The sequence below is a fragment of the Sphaerodactylus townsendi genome, linkage group LG02 (assembly GCF_021028975.2).
Source record: "Sphaerodactylus townsendi isolate TG3544 linkage group LG02, MPM_Stown_v2.3, whole genome shotgun sequence".
NCBI classification, from domain to species: Eukaryota; Metazoa; Chordata; class Lepidosauria; order Squamata; family Sphaerodactylidae; genus Sphaerodactylus; species Sphaerodactylus townsendi.
The window spans coordinates 165,045,553-165,058,488 of NC_059426.1; positions in this window are offsets into that span (position 1 = coordinate 165,045,553).

Consider the following 12,936-nt stretch of genomic DNA (forward strand, 5'->3'; position numbering starts at 1 on the left):
ATACGTCTCAATGGTGTCCTCTTATATCCTTAATTGTAACGAAATTTCATATCCATAATTTCCAAAGGGACAAAGCATATTGTCCCTTTGTACGCTGTCAGGCGTTCAGAGAATCTGCCCACAATGTGCTGGGTGACCCCCACAGAATGGCGGGGGGGGGGATACTCCCTGACCGTGACCAGCTTGGAACTTAAAGTGAATGGGCGGAAGGTAGGGAAATAAAACGTCTCCTTTCTGTTGTGTTCACACGGGAGCGCCTCCAACCCAGGATTGTTCAAAAGGATCACTGGTTTAGTGATTTTCGAAAATCCCGGGTTGAGGGGAATAAAACAGGCCCAACTTGTTTTGGGAACGGGACCTGTGGAAAGTCACCGCCCCCATACGGTTTATATGCCGTCCTTTGCCCGTTATATGTGGCCTGGGCGGAATCCAGCTATATGGAGCAGCAGAGGCGGTTAAGAGCAGGTGTACTCTAATCTGAAGGAACCGGGTTTGATTCCCCGCTCTGCCGCTTGAGCTGTGGAGGCTTATCTGGGGAATTCAGATTAGCCTGTACATTCCAACACACGCCAGCTGGGTGACCTTGGGCTAGTCACAGCTCTACAGAGCTCTCAAGCCCACCCACCTCCCAGGGTGTTTGTTGTGTGGGAGGAAGGAAATGGAGTTAGTAAGCCCCTTTGAGTCTCCTACAAGGGAGAAAGGGGGATATACATCCAACTGTCCTCCTCCTCCTCCTATGTGTATGAAGTGGTTTGCCACTGCCTTCCCCAATCCTCTACATTTTACCCCCAGCAAGCTGGGGACTCATTTTATCCACCTCAGAAGGATGGAAGGTTGAGCCAACTCTCTGAAATGGACTTCCGTCGGGATCGAACTCATAGCTTTGACTGCGGTACTGCAGCTTACCATGCTGTGCCCTTGGGATCCCTTGGATAATTTATGCACCCACGTAAGATAACCCAATGAATTCAGTTGTGTTTCTGATGAACCAATACAGCTGGAAGGGTGCTTGTCCTGATACAGCTTCAGACAAGATTGCCTATTCTCATGGAAATTTCGTATCCCAACCCGGGACGATAAGACATAACACCTCGTTCATTGAGACAGTAATTCCTGTAGTGTCAAATCTGTTTTGCAATGGATTCATGTGTCCAGAATTCCGTTAATGAAAATTTAGCTCGGGCTCAGCCCTTTGTCTCTCTCTCTCTCGCTCTGTATGACTTAGAGAAAGTCCTGTCTTGGACTGGTTCCCACTGAAATTTCATAGAACAGTACTGTAATCCTATTTGAGTCAGGCCTGTGAGCCTCAGATAAAAGATGTCAAATTTACCTTTGAATTGGATGGTGGCTAAACATAATTTCTTGCATTAGCGTGCTCTTCTACGCCTCGAGGTTCTGAAAGCTTTACCCTTAACGCGCAGTTTTATAAAGCACTCGATTCCCTTCCTCCTCCTGATGAATAATGGCAAATTAAATTTAAACGAGATTTAATTCCTCAGGTTGTTAGTAGTACATAAATATGATGAACTTTGAGGGTTGGGAAAGAGCTTGTAGCTCAGCAGTTGAGCCTATGCTTTGCATGCAAATGTCTGCAAGATGAATCCTCGGTATTTTCATGTACAGGATACATGGTAGCAGGCACTGGAAAAGGCCCCTCCCAGTCCAAAGACTCAGAAAGTGTATGGCTGTCAGCTAGATAAAGCCGTAATCTACTTCAGTGTAAGTAAGCTTAAGGGATGTGGAATAGTACAGAATCGACTGATGATCTTGTCAGAGGTCACAAGCTAAGCCAAGCTGGTACTTGGAATGGAGAATGTCAAGGAAGGCTCTGCAAGAGGAAGGCGACGGCAAACCACCTCTGCTTAATCCCTTGCCTTGAGAACTCCACTAGGGGTCGCCAAGCATCAACTGTGACTTGATGGCACTTTACACACACATAAGGAAATGGGTGTTCAACCTTTCTGAAGGAACAAATTGTTCTCTGTACATTGAAGAAGAGGAAGAAGGAGAGCTTGAATTTATGCCCCGCCTTTCTCTTCTGTAAAAAGACTCAAGGCGGCTTACAAACTCCTTTCCCTTCCTCTCCCACAATAAACACCTTGTGAGGTAGTGGGGCTGAGAGAGAACTATGAGTAGCCCATGGTCACCCAGCAGGAATGTAGGAGTGGGGGTGGGGGTTGGGAATCTGGTTCACTAGATAAAAGTCTGCAGCTTATGTGGAGGAGTAGGGAATCAGACCCAGTTCTCCAGATTAGAGTCCACCTATTTTTAAACACTACAGCACACTGGTTCTCTACTCCACTCAGGCTGTTTCTGCACGGGCGGAATACAGTGACCCAGGGACGCTAAAAACAGTGTCCTTGGGGAGGGGTTTGCACAGTCGCCGCCGCTGCATCGCAGCAGTGGCGGTCTCGCAACCCCCCGAGCGGTGCGAAGCCGCTGTTTCCGAACCTCGCTCCCTGTGTGAGGTATTTCGGAAACAGCGGCTTCCAACCGGCTGGAAGGTGCCATCCCCCCTTTCTCGAATGCCTTATCTTCCCTCTGACCTACCGGCGCGTTGTCCAGGCCTGGGGACACGCCCCCCTGCCCTGCGACTCCAGAGCTGTCGCGCAGGGCAGGGGACATGTCCCCTGACCTGGGCGACGCGGTGGAAAATCGGAGGGAAGGTAAGGCATTTGGGCGACGGCGCAGCGCTGCGCTGTCTTCCCCGCCCCTACCGGGACCATTCGTGTGAATGGTCCCGAGGGGGTGCGTTGGTGTCGTATACACCGACGCACCCCCCGATCGTTGGCATGCGGAAACGACATCAGAGTGACTGCAGCTCTCCAGGGTCTCAGGCACAGGTCTTTCACATAATCTAAGCTGATCCTTTAACTGGATATGCCAGGGATTGAACCTACCGTGTTTCCCCGAATATAAGACAGTGTCTTATACTAATTTTTGCTCCCAAAGATGCGCTATGTCTTATTTTCAGGGGATGTCTTATTGTTCTGTGTTCTGTTCGTCAGGCATGCTTCCAAACAAAAACTTTGCTATGTCTTACTTTTGGGGGATGCCTTATATTTCGCACTTCAGCAAAACCTCTACTACGTCTTATTTTCTGGGGATGTCTTATATTCGGGGAAACAGGGTATGTCCTTCTGCAGGCCAAACAGATGCTCTCCTATGACCAAGTCAGTCCTGTCTACTTTAATGGCATTGGTTCTTCAGGGTGTCAGAATTTTCACATGACTTCCTATCTGATACTTTTAAATGGAGATGCCCTTCTGCAGGTAAATCAGGTGCTCTGTTGCTGAACCTCAGTAGAGCTGAATACTCTACTGCTGAACCGCCATCTTGTGAAGCTGCCTTTATATCATAGGTATCAAACTTGCGGCCATCCAGATGTTATGGACTACAGTTCCCATCAACGGGAACTGTTGTCCATAACATCTGGAGGGCTGTGAGTTTGACACCTGTGCCTTATATAGAATAAGACGGTTGTTCTATCAAGATCAGTACTGTATGCCCTGACTGGCAGCAGCTGTTCAGGGTCTCAGGTGCAAAGTTTACACATCATCTACTACATGATCCTTTTATAATGAGAAGTGCTAGGGAATCAGCTGCAGTCCTCCTACATGCAAAACAGATGGTCTACCACTGAGGCAGGCCCCACCTCTATCTCCCCATGGACTATTGCTGATTTCAAATAAAACATAAACCGTGGTTTAATTACATTCACTTCTATTAGTGCAACAGTGTGATTCTATGCACTCTGTTCTAAACCCATTCATTTCAGTGGGTTTAGATTGGAATGACTCTGCCCAGAATTGTACTATGAGCATCTGAACTCAGGTAGATAGACCAATCAAACCAGGACCTGAAGTCGATTTGTAAACTGCAGTTAGTCTTAGCTATGGTTTCACTTGATGTCTGAAGGATTTGTCCTAGCTTAATCCTAGTGATCCCCTTCCAGACGGCAGCAAGAAGTACATCAAATCAATATTTATTATGGCTATTTTTTTATTGTAAAAGAGTCAGAGAATAACAATAAGCAATGCATGAATAACATAAGTTAACTCAAATACTCCATAAATTTCGTATAATCCATGCGATGTTATCCTAACGTTTCATCTATTTAATAATATCCTCCTCTAATGCAATGCATTGCTATTCTTGTCCTGCATAAACCCTCCACCCATCCCCCCTATTCCCCCCCCCATAACCACCCACCTGGACTTCCACTCTATATTCATTATATGTAATGTTTCTGTAATTTAAACAAAAAACTCACATTTTATTAAATCTTCTATCTTGAATCATTAATATCAAGCTGGATGTGTTGTCATATCGTAGATTTTTGAAATTTATAAACCGCCCAGAGAGAGATGGGACGGTTTATAAATCGAATAAATAAATAAATAAATAAAAATAAATAAAAATATAATCTGACCATGGTTGCCATATCAATTTATATTGTTCTAAATTGCCATTTTTAAATTGAAATGATATTTGGTCCATGATGTACAATTGTTGCATCTTATGTATCCATAAGTCCATTGTCGGGATTTTTTCGGTTCTCCATATCTGTGCCAAAACGATCCGGGCTGCAGAGATCATGTGAAACAACAAGTGTTTACTGTGATTTGAAAGATTTTTTTCCAACATGGCCGGGCCTAAAAAAAAAAATTATTATGGCAAACCAATATAGAATGATTTTTTGTGAGCTGAATCCTGGTTTGACAAACTAACCTAAGTCAAAATAAACCATAGCTGACCATTGTGTTGGAACCAATCCATTGTTTGCCACCGCAAACATTATAAACTCCAAAATCTGGGGAGAAATTTGGTTGAGGTAAAGGTTGACTGTCCTAGATGGGCACTGATGTACATTTTCATCAGATCTGGGAAGCTAAGTATGGTCAGCCCTGGCTAGTACTTGAATGGGAAACCATCAAGGAAGAACAGGGTTACTAGGCAGATGTAAAACTGTAAATCAGCCCTGGCTATCTCTTTCCTTGAAATCCCTACAGAGTCACCATAAGTGGGCTGTTCCTTAAAGAGTCACTAAACTAAAATGACAATCCTATACGCAGACTTCCTTGGAAGTAACGTTGGGTGACATGAACTTGCTTCCCAGCTGCCACATATGAGAACCACATATGGTGTAGTGGTGAAGAGTGGTTGACTCTAATGTGGGGACCTGGGTTTGATGCCCCATTCTTCCTTATGAAGCCTTCTGGGTGACCTTGGGCCAGTCACAGTTCTCTCAGAACTCTCTCAGCGCACACCGAAGCAGTAAATCATAAACCACCTCCGAACCTCTGATATCTCCAATTGTTTATGTGATCCCACAGTAAATTATTATATTCTAGCAATACTTTGTTCGACACCACGTTGTGCTTTGTTCTTTCATGAGATGGTTTGTCCTGAACAGGAACAGATGTAATTGGAATTACACGTGAGTTCATGGTCTCTTCAAATAGAAAGTCTGTAGGGAGGGAAGCACATCCTTGTGGGATTTTTGCTTTACACATGTAGCGAATCTTTGGCGAAATCTAAATGTAAGATTACCCTGGTTCAGATAGGATTTGCGCTTCTCTCAGGAGATCTTTGAATTATACAACACCCATCCATATGAATATGTAGCTTTTCATCTGAGACAGCTGTGATATTGACAATCTTGTGCATTCAATAAATCACCCAAGTAGAACTCAATGGATGCTACTAATCTTCACTGAGTTTGACCTGCTTGTGAATAATAATTCAAAACGAATACTGAAGAATGGAAGAGGTGCACGATAAGGGGAAGGGTATGCTTATGGTTTAGGTTCCAAACTAGGAATCTGTACCTATTTGGCATCCTGGATTTTTAAAACATTTATTTTACTTCATTGTTGTCATATCCATGGGCCCTTCCAGTTTACCCAGATGTAGATTTAAAAGCATCCAAACGTTTGGGGTCTGATTATCTAGCCCGCTTTCCCTACAAGGATGCCGATTCTCCCAAGGGATGCTGCGAATTTTTCGGCAAACCTGTTCGGCTAGTAAAATGTCATTGTTCAGCACTCACAATCAGACTTTGAGCTGATCAGGAATATGTTTGGCTCACAGTGAGTAACTCCAACAGTTACCAGTCACTATGCTTGCAGCTGGCTTGTATTAGCTGGGAGTCCTGTTCTTATCCATTGTGTCCCCTCAGCAAAACAGCTATAAAGGAAAGATGCAAAGGGGACAGCCAGCGTGGTATAGTGGTTAAGAGCAGTTGGATTCTAATCTGGAGAACTGGGTTTGATTCCCCACCACCTGACTGGTGGAGGCTTAACTGGTGAACCACATATGTTTGCGCACTCCTAAATTCCTGCTGGGAGACCTTGGGCTAGTCACATTCTCTCTGACCTCTCTCAGCCCCACCTACCTCACAAGGTGTCTGTTGTGGAGAGAGGAAGGGAAAAGAATTTGTAAGCCACCTTGAGTCTCCTTACTGGAGAGAAAGGTGAGGTATAAATCTAAACTCCTCCTCCTCGTCTTCTTGCTGGGCCATGTTGGTCTGAACTAGAAGAGCAACATCAGGCTCCAGTAGTTCCTTAAAGACCAATAAGATTTCAAGAGTCAAAGCTCTCCTGTGGCAACTAAGGACAGCGCAGGGGAGGTGGCACTGCACCACCTGCAATGGAGCTCCAGGTGGCACAGCAAGCATCAGGAGGGGGAACCCACTGCCAGTCAGAAAGCTCCCCTGACAAAAGTAACATACAGAATGTGTTTTCATGGTGTAAGTTATGGGTCTGCACTGGGGACATTCCTGAGCCAAAAGCCCAGCAAATGCCAACTACTGTCAGCTCCACCCTGGAAATGCTCCTGGCCCACCTCCCAGCACCCTGCACCTGTGTGCTTTGCTACCCTGGCACAGTCTTGGAGCAGCAGGCCCTTCTGGGTTTGGTTGCTCCAGAGCTGTGTGGCATCTGCCCCCCCCCCCCGGTGTGTTTGCTCTTCTCGTCAGCATAGGTGCCCCGAATGCCAGCAGGATGGGCAAATGAGCTGGTGTAGGCCCCTACCACTACTACAAGCCGTTTTGCCCCCCTCCTCATCTGGATTAAGCTCTGAGAATATTAAGACTCCATTAGAATTAAGAAGAGAACTGAGCTGTTTTCAAGCCTTCTTTAACCCGAAGGGAAGAGATAAAGTTTTAATTAGTGTGGTGAGAATGCTGCCCCGGAAGCCTTAGGTTCAAGTCCCATCTTCAGTCCTGTTGATTAACATGGGGCCTGTCACGTTTTTCTGAACGCTGTTGTGAGGATAAAGTATAATGTGGAAACCATGAGCTCTCTGGAGAAAGAGGGATAAAAAAAGCTAATAATAATAAAATAAGATATATATTTTATTACATCACATCCATAAACAAGAAGACTTAATTTCACAACAACGGCCTGGAGGAAGCACAAATTAGATGCTAACCGAATCTAGATTGTCACAACAATAAAAGGGAAGTGTTAATGCGGAATTAATTATATTATTGAGGTTGTGATCCTAAGGAAGAGACTAAATTCCATGAGAATCAATGAGGTTTCCAATTAAGGGTGTTAAGGCTATAAAACTACTGAAAATCCTCAGAGAGCTTTAAAGCAAAAAAAACGAAACCAAACCACAGAGTAACCCTGATTGGATTCCATCATTACCAGAGAGTTGTAAAACAATACATTAGTTTAGACAGCTTGTGCCTGCCTGAATGTCATTTCCAGCACCCATTGCTGATTATCCAATTAGTTGCTTTTCTTGTTAAAACCTGATGCATTTTTTTTCCTGTGTCCTGCCAGTTTTTAGGCTGGAACGTTACACAATGGGGAACGCACATAGCTACTACTAAAGTGATCCCTCACCTCCTGCTCCTCTTCCTCCCTCTGCTGTGACATATGCTGTGATGTAACCATGTTGTAATTCCTTTCACCTTTTCCCCACTCCATTGGTTGTAATTTGTAAGGGTGATGATTAGGGCTGGATCTCTGGCCAAGGCACCCAACTCAACCAGAGGTGGGATCCAGCAGGTTCTCACCAGTTCCCGAGAGTGGGTTACTAATTATTTGTGTGTGCCGAGAGGGGGTTACTAATTGGGTCTGCTTTTCCACCTCCACGCCCTCGCCTCCCCGAGAGGCGTACTGCCGTTGAATGTGAAGGTTCCATATAGCAATTGCAACTAATAATGTAACTCCCTGAACTGGGTTAATCCCTTTCAGGTACTGCAATTCATGAATTCTCAGCCTTTCGTACCTTTTATCTCACCAGTCTCTATCAAAGAACCTGCGTGTTTCACCCTTGCTGTGTTCAGATTTGTGAGTTGGGGCATTTTCTATAATGTGATGATGATTTAGAAATGACCTGGTCGTGGTGGGGTGGCTGCCCATGGGGGGGCATCCAACTCAGGTTTTGCCCAGGGCTCAGGTTTGCCTAGGTACGCCTCTGCCCCCTTTGCTGAGGGGGGTGGGGCTGGCGAGGGAACCTGTTACTAAAATTTTTGGATCCCACCACTGAACTCAATCCTTGAGTTGTCATAACGGAGAGTGAATAAATACCCTATGTGCTCAACTGACTTAGCCATCAGTGTCATGGGAGTATCATCCATTATAGCCCATTTCCCCCCCTCCATTTGGTGGTCAATAAAATTGTACCTCCTCACCCACTCTGTACTAAACTTGGGTCAACTCCACTCTCTACAAGCAACTGCCACCTGGTAAATGTTAGATTTTTACCCACCCTCCAAAAAATTCTTTAAAAAGCCGAATAATGTTAGGTTTTTTTTTAAAAAAAACCCCCAAAATATAAAAAGCTGAATAAAGCCAATAAATATTGGCTTTATTCAGCTTTTCTGGAAATTTCCAGGTTTTAAAAGGTTGAACTCAGAATTTACTGAACACAGTTGTTTACTGTATGCCCCAGCAGGCAGCAGTGGGCCTTCCACGCTTCCCTTCCTTAAAAATGGGGTGTGTAGTTACTTAGGAAGAGATGTTGCTACTGACTTGGCTTCCCCCATGAGTGATGAATTTGAGATCTGGGGCAGGGCTTGAATGTGGAGTGTGGGAATGAGCATACAAATACAAGGGTAAGAATTACTCCTAGGTTTCCAGTTTGATTTGAGAGACCCATCAGTCCCCGTCAGATCTGCCTGTTGGGTGGAAGCAACAACAACAAAAGGGAATTAAAAATGGTGGTGCAATAGGGTGGGTAGCCATCATTGACAACAGATTGTGGTTGTCATAAACTCAGTACTGCCAAAGTGTACAGCTAAACATTATTGACGCTACTCTTGTTATGCAGCAGTGGCGTAGGAGGTTAAGAGCGCGTGTATCTAATCTGGAGGAACAGGGTTTGATCCCCAGCTCTGCCGCCTCAGCTGTGGAGGCTTATCTGGGATGGAGCTAGCTGGGAGAACAGATCTTGCAGGCAGCGTGCCCTTCTCAAAACTGCCCTGTGCTTGGGAGAAATGGGACCGCTGAGCCGCCAGCAGCAGCAGCAGCAGCAGTCTCTCATCCAACCCAAGATGGCGCCGACGAGGGCTGCCTCGGTGGAATGCTCTCAAATGGCTTCTACATTTTCTACTATTTCCTGCAATTTACAGCAACGAATTGCCATACTCCAGGAGACCATCTGCTAAGGCGAATTAGGGGAACGCTTCCTTAAGGAGTGGCTCTCTGCAACTCTTTACCCCATTCGTCTTTATTGAACCCACGGAGGAAATTTCAGCACAGAGGCAGCCATTTCCGGCAACAACAGATCTTTACAAACCATGGAGTGAAATTTCCAGCACAGAAGGCAGCCATTTCCCGGCATAACAACAGATCCAGCAAAAGAAACAAGCACGAGGCGGTAGAGACTTAAGAGGTAAAGGGCGGAATTTTTAAATATAGACTAAGGAATAAGGGGAATTAAAAAAAACCCCACTCCCTTTCCTAATCTTTCTTACCAATTTATGCTCACTTGCCAACAAGATAGATGAAATACTTCTTTTAAACAGATGCAATTCTGGATTTTTACAACGATTCGTTCTGGCTATGCTTTTACTGAAACTCCGGCTAAATGAGAGCATTGATGATAATAGCATGTGCATACCGCTCGTAGATATTTCGTTCAGACAGGATTGCAGAATTATCAGGGAAAGAAAAAAGGAGGGAGGATTGGTGTATATACATCCCAACAAAAGCTGGCGTCAAGACATAACAATAATCCAAAAAAATTCTGTGATGAAAATTTGGAGTCCTTAGCTTATTAATTGCAAACCCTTTTATTCCCCTCGAGAGATAAAATTCAGTCTTGTTTTTTTTGGTTTATATTCATCCACAAGCTATCTGTAAAAAAAAGGCATTAAGAACTTTAACCGATCAGATTATGGAGGCTGAAGCCAAATACCACTGATTCACTGGATTTATTATTTTGGGAGATTTAAACAAAGAAGCAAACTTAAGGGAAGACGCATTCAAAATACTTTCAGCATGTCAACTGTCCCACCAGAGGCAAGAGAATATCTAGAGACCAAATGCTATACAACACTGAAAGATGCTGGTCGGTCTTTACTTCACGTAGCAGCTGTAGGCCATTCTGATCATTGCATGACCAATTTTGTACCCGTTTACAAACAAAAGATTTAAAGCCACAAAACCAATAATCAAATCAGTGAGAACTTGGACTGAAGAGGCAAAAAGCTAAAAGCTGCAGAGCTTGCCTTATGAATTGTACAGACTGGAATATTTTAAAAGACACTTCTGCAGATTTTGATGAACTCACAGATACTCGTAACATCATATGTCATTTCTGTGAAGATCTTTGTATACCAACCAGGAACTTCATGATATATAGTAACAATAAACCTTGGTTCACAGCTAAAACCTTTAAGCAGTTACGCTGCTCCAAAGTATACCGCGAAAGGGTGTGATAGAATGCTGCGCTAACTCAGGCCGAAATGTATTAATTAAAGGAGATCAGGAGCAGCAAAAAGAAACTACTCTGAAAAGCTAAAATCAGTTTTCACCAAACTTAAACAGCAAACATGTGGAAAACTCTCAAAAATATCACCGGTTACAGTAAACCACCACCTTCCCGCTGAAGGAAATCAAGCAATTGGCAGACGACCTGAATGTGTTCTACTGTAGGTTTGAAAACAATCTACAGTCACCTTTCTCCACAACCCTATCTCAGATGCACCAACAATAGCCAAACTTCCTATAACTGAACTCCATTTCATTGGGTTTACAAACTCTGGTGATCTCAGAAAAGGAAGCGCAAGATCTATTTCACAGACAGAAGCCTGAAAGCACCAGGCCCAGACAAGAGAATACCCTTCTGCCTAAAAGTCTACAAAGGTCCAATTGGCCCCCCTATCTTCACCCAAATCTTTAACAACAAATCACTAGAGATGCTATGTTCCTTCCTGCTTCAAACACTCCAATTATCGCCCCAGTGCCGAAGAAGCCTTCCATCAAGGAACTGAACTAACACCCCAGTTGCTCTAACATCTGTAGTTATGAAAACTTTGAAAGGCTAGCGGATACCATTTGAAACCATCACGATCCACTGTTGATCCCCTTGCAATTTGCATACCGAAAGTAGCTCGATCGACAGTTGATGCTGTTAATATGGCTTTGCAATTATATCCGCCAGCACTTGAACGCCAAAGACCTATGCAAGGGTCCTTGTTGACTTTAGTTCAGCATTCAATACTATCAGACCGACATCTTTTCTAACCAAAACTAAATCAGCCAGCGGTACCTGAGCATATTTGTAATGCGGATCATGCTTTCCTAACAGATAGGGAAACAGCAGGTGAAGCTAGGAAAAAATTACATCAGACACCTGTGGTCGAGCACAGGGCCCCTTAAGGCTGTGGTTTTCACTCACTTCTCTGTATACCAATGACTGCATCTCAAATGATCCATCTGTTAAAATACTTGGAAATGGCAGATGATACAACAGTGATTGGTCTCATTCGAGAACGATGAAACCAGATACAGACGTGGAGGTTTGAACAACTAGCCCGTGGTGCCACTGAACAATCTAGAACTGAACACACACTTAAAACTCAGAGAAATGGTAGATTTCAGGAGAAACCCTCCCATCCTACCTCCTCTCACAATACTAGACACAGTATCAACAGTAGAGACTTGTAAATTTCTAGGCTCCATCATATCCTTCTTCATGACTCAAAATGTCACCTAATATCAAAATGTCATTAAAAAAAGCACAACAAAGAATGTTCTTTCTGCCAACCAGGAAGCCTCAAACTGCCCAAGGAGATGGCTGATACAGTTCTACAGAGGAATCATTGAGTCTGTCATTCGCACTCTATAACTGTGGTTTGGTTCTGCAACCCAACAAGATCGACACAGACTTCAGAGGATACTCAGAACTGCAGACAACACTATGTCTGCTAACGTGCCTTCCATTGAGGACCTTGTATACTGCACGGGTCAAAAAAAGGGCTGTGGAAATATTTACTGACTCTCGTGATCCTGGATATAAACTGTTTCAATCCTACTCCCTCTAAATGTCGCTACAGAGCACTGCACACCAAGACAACTAGACATAAGAACAAGTTTTTTTCCTAATGCCATCACTCTGTTAAACAAATAATTCCCCGATAATGTCGTTCTATTTATTATATATTTATATATAATTATTGCACTACTTTTTTCATCATTCCTATTACCCATCTCCTCCCAATTATGACTGTATGACTATAGCCTGTGCTGACATTTCATTTTATTTTATGATTTTACATTTTATGTTTTTATTACTATTGATTGTTTCCTGATTGCTTATTAGACCTATATGACAATCATTAAGTGCTGTACCTTATGATTCTTGACAAATGTATTTTCTTTTATGTACACTGAGAGCATATGCACCGGAGACAAATTCCTTGTGTGTCCAATCACACTTGGCCAATAAAGATTCTATTCTATTCTATTCTAT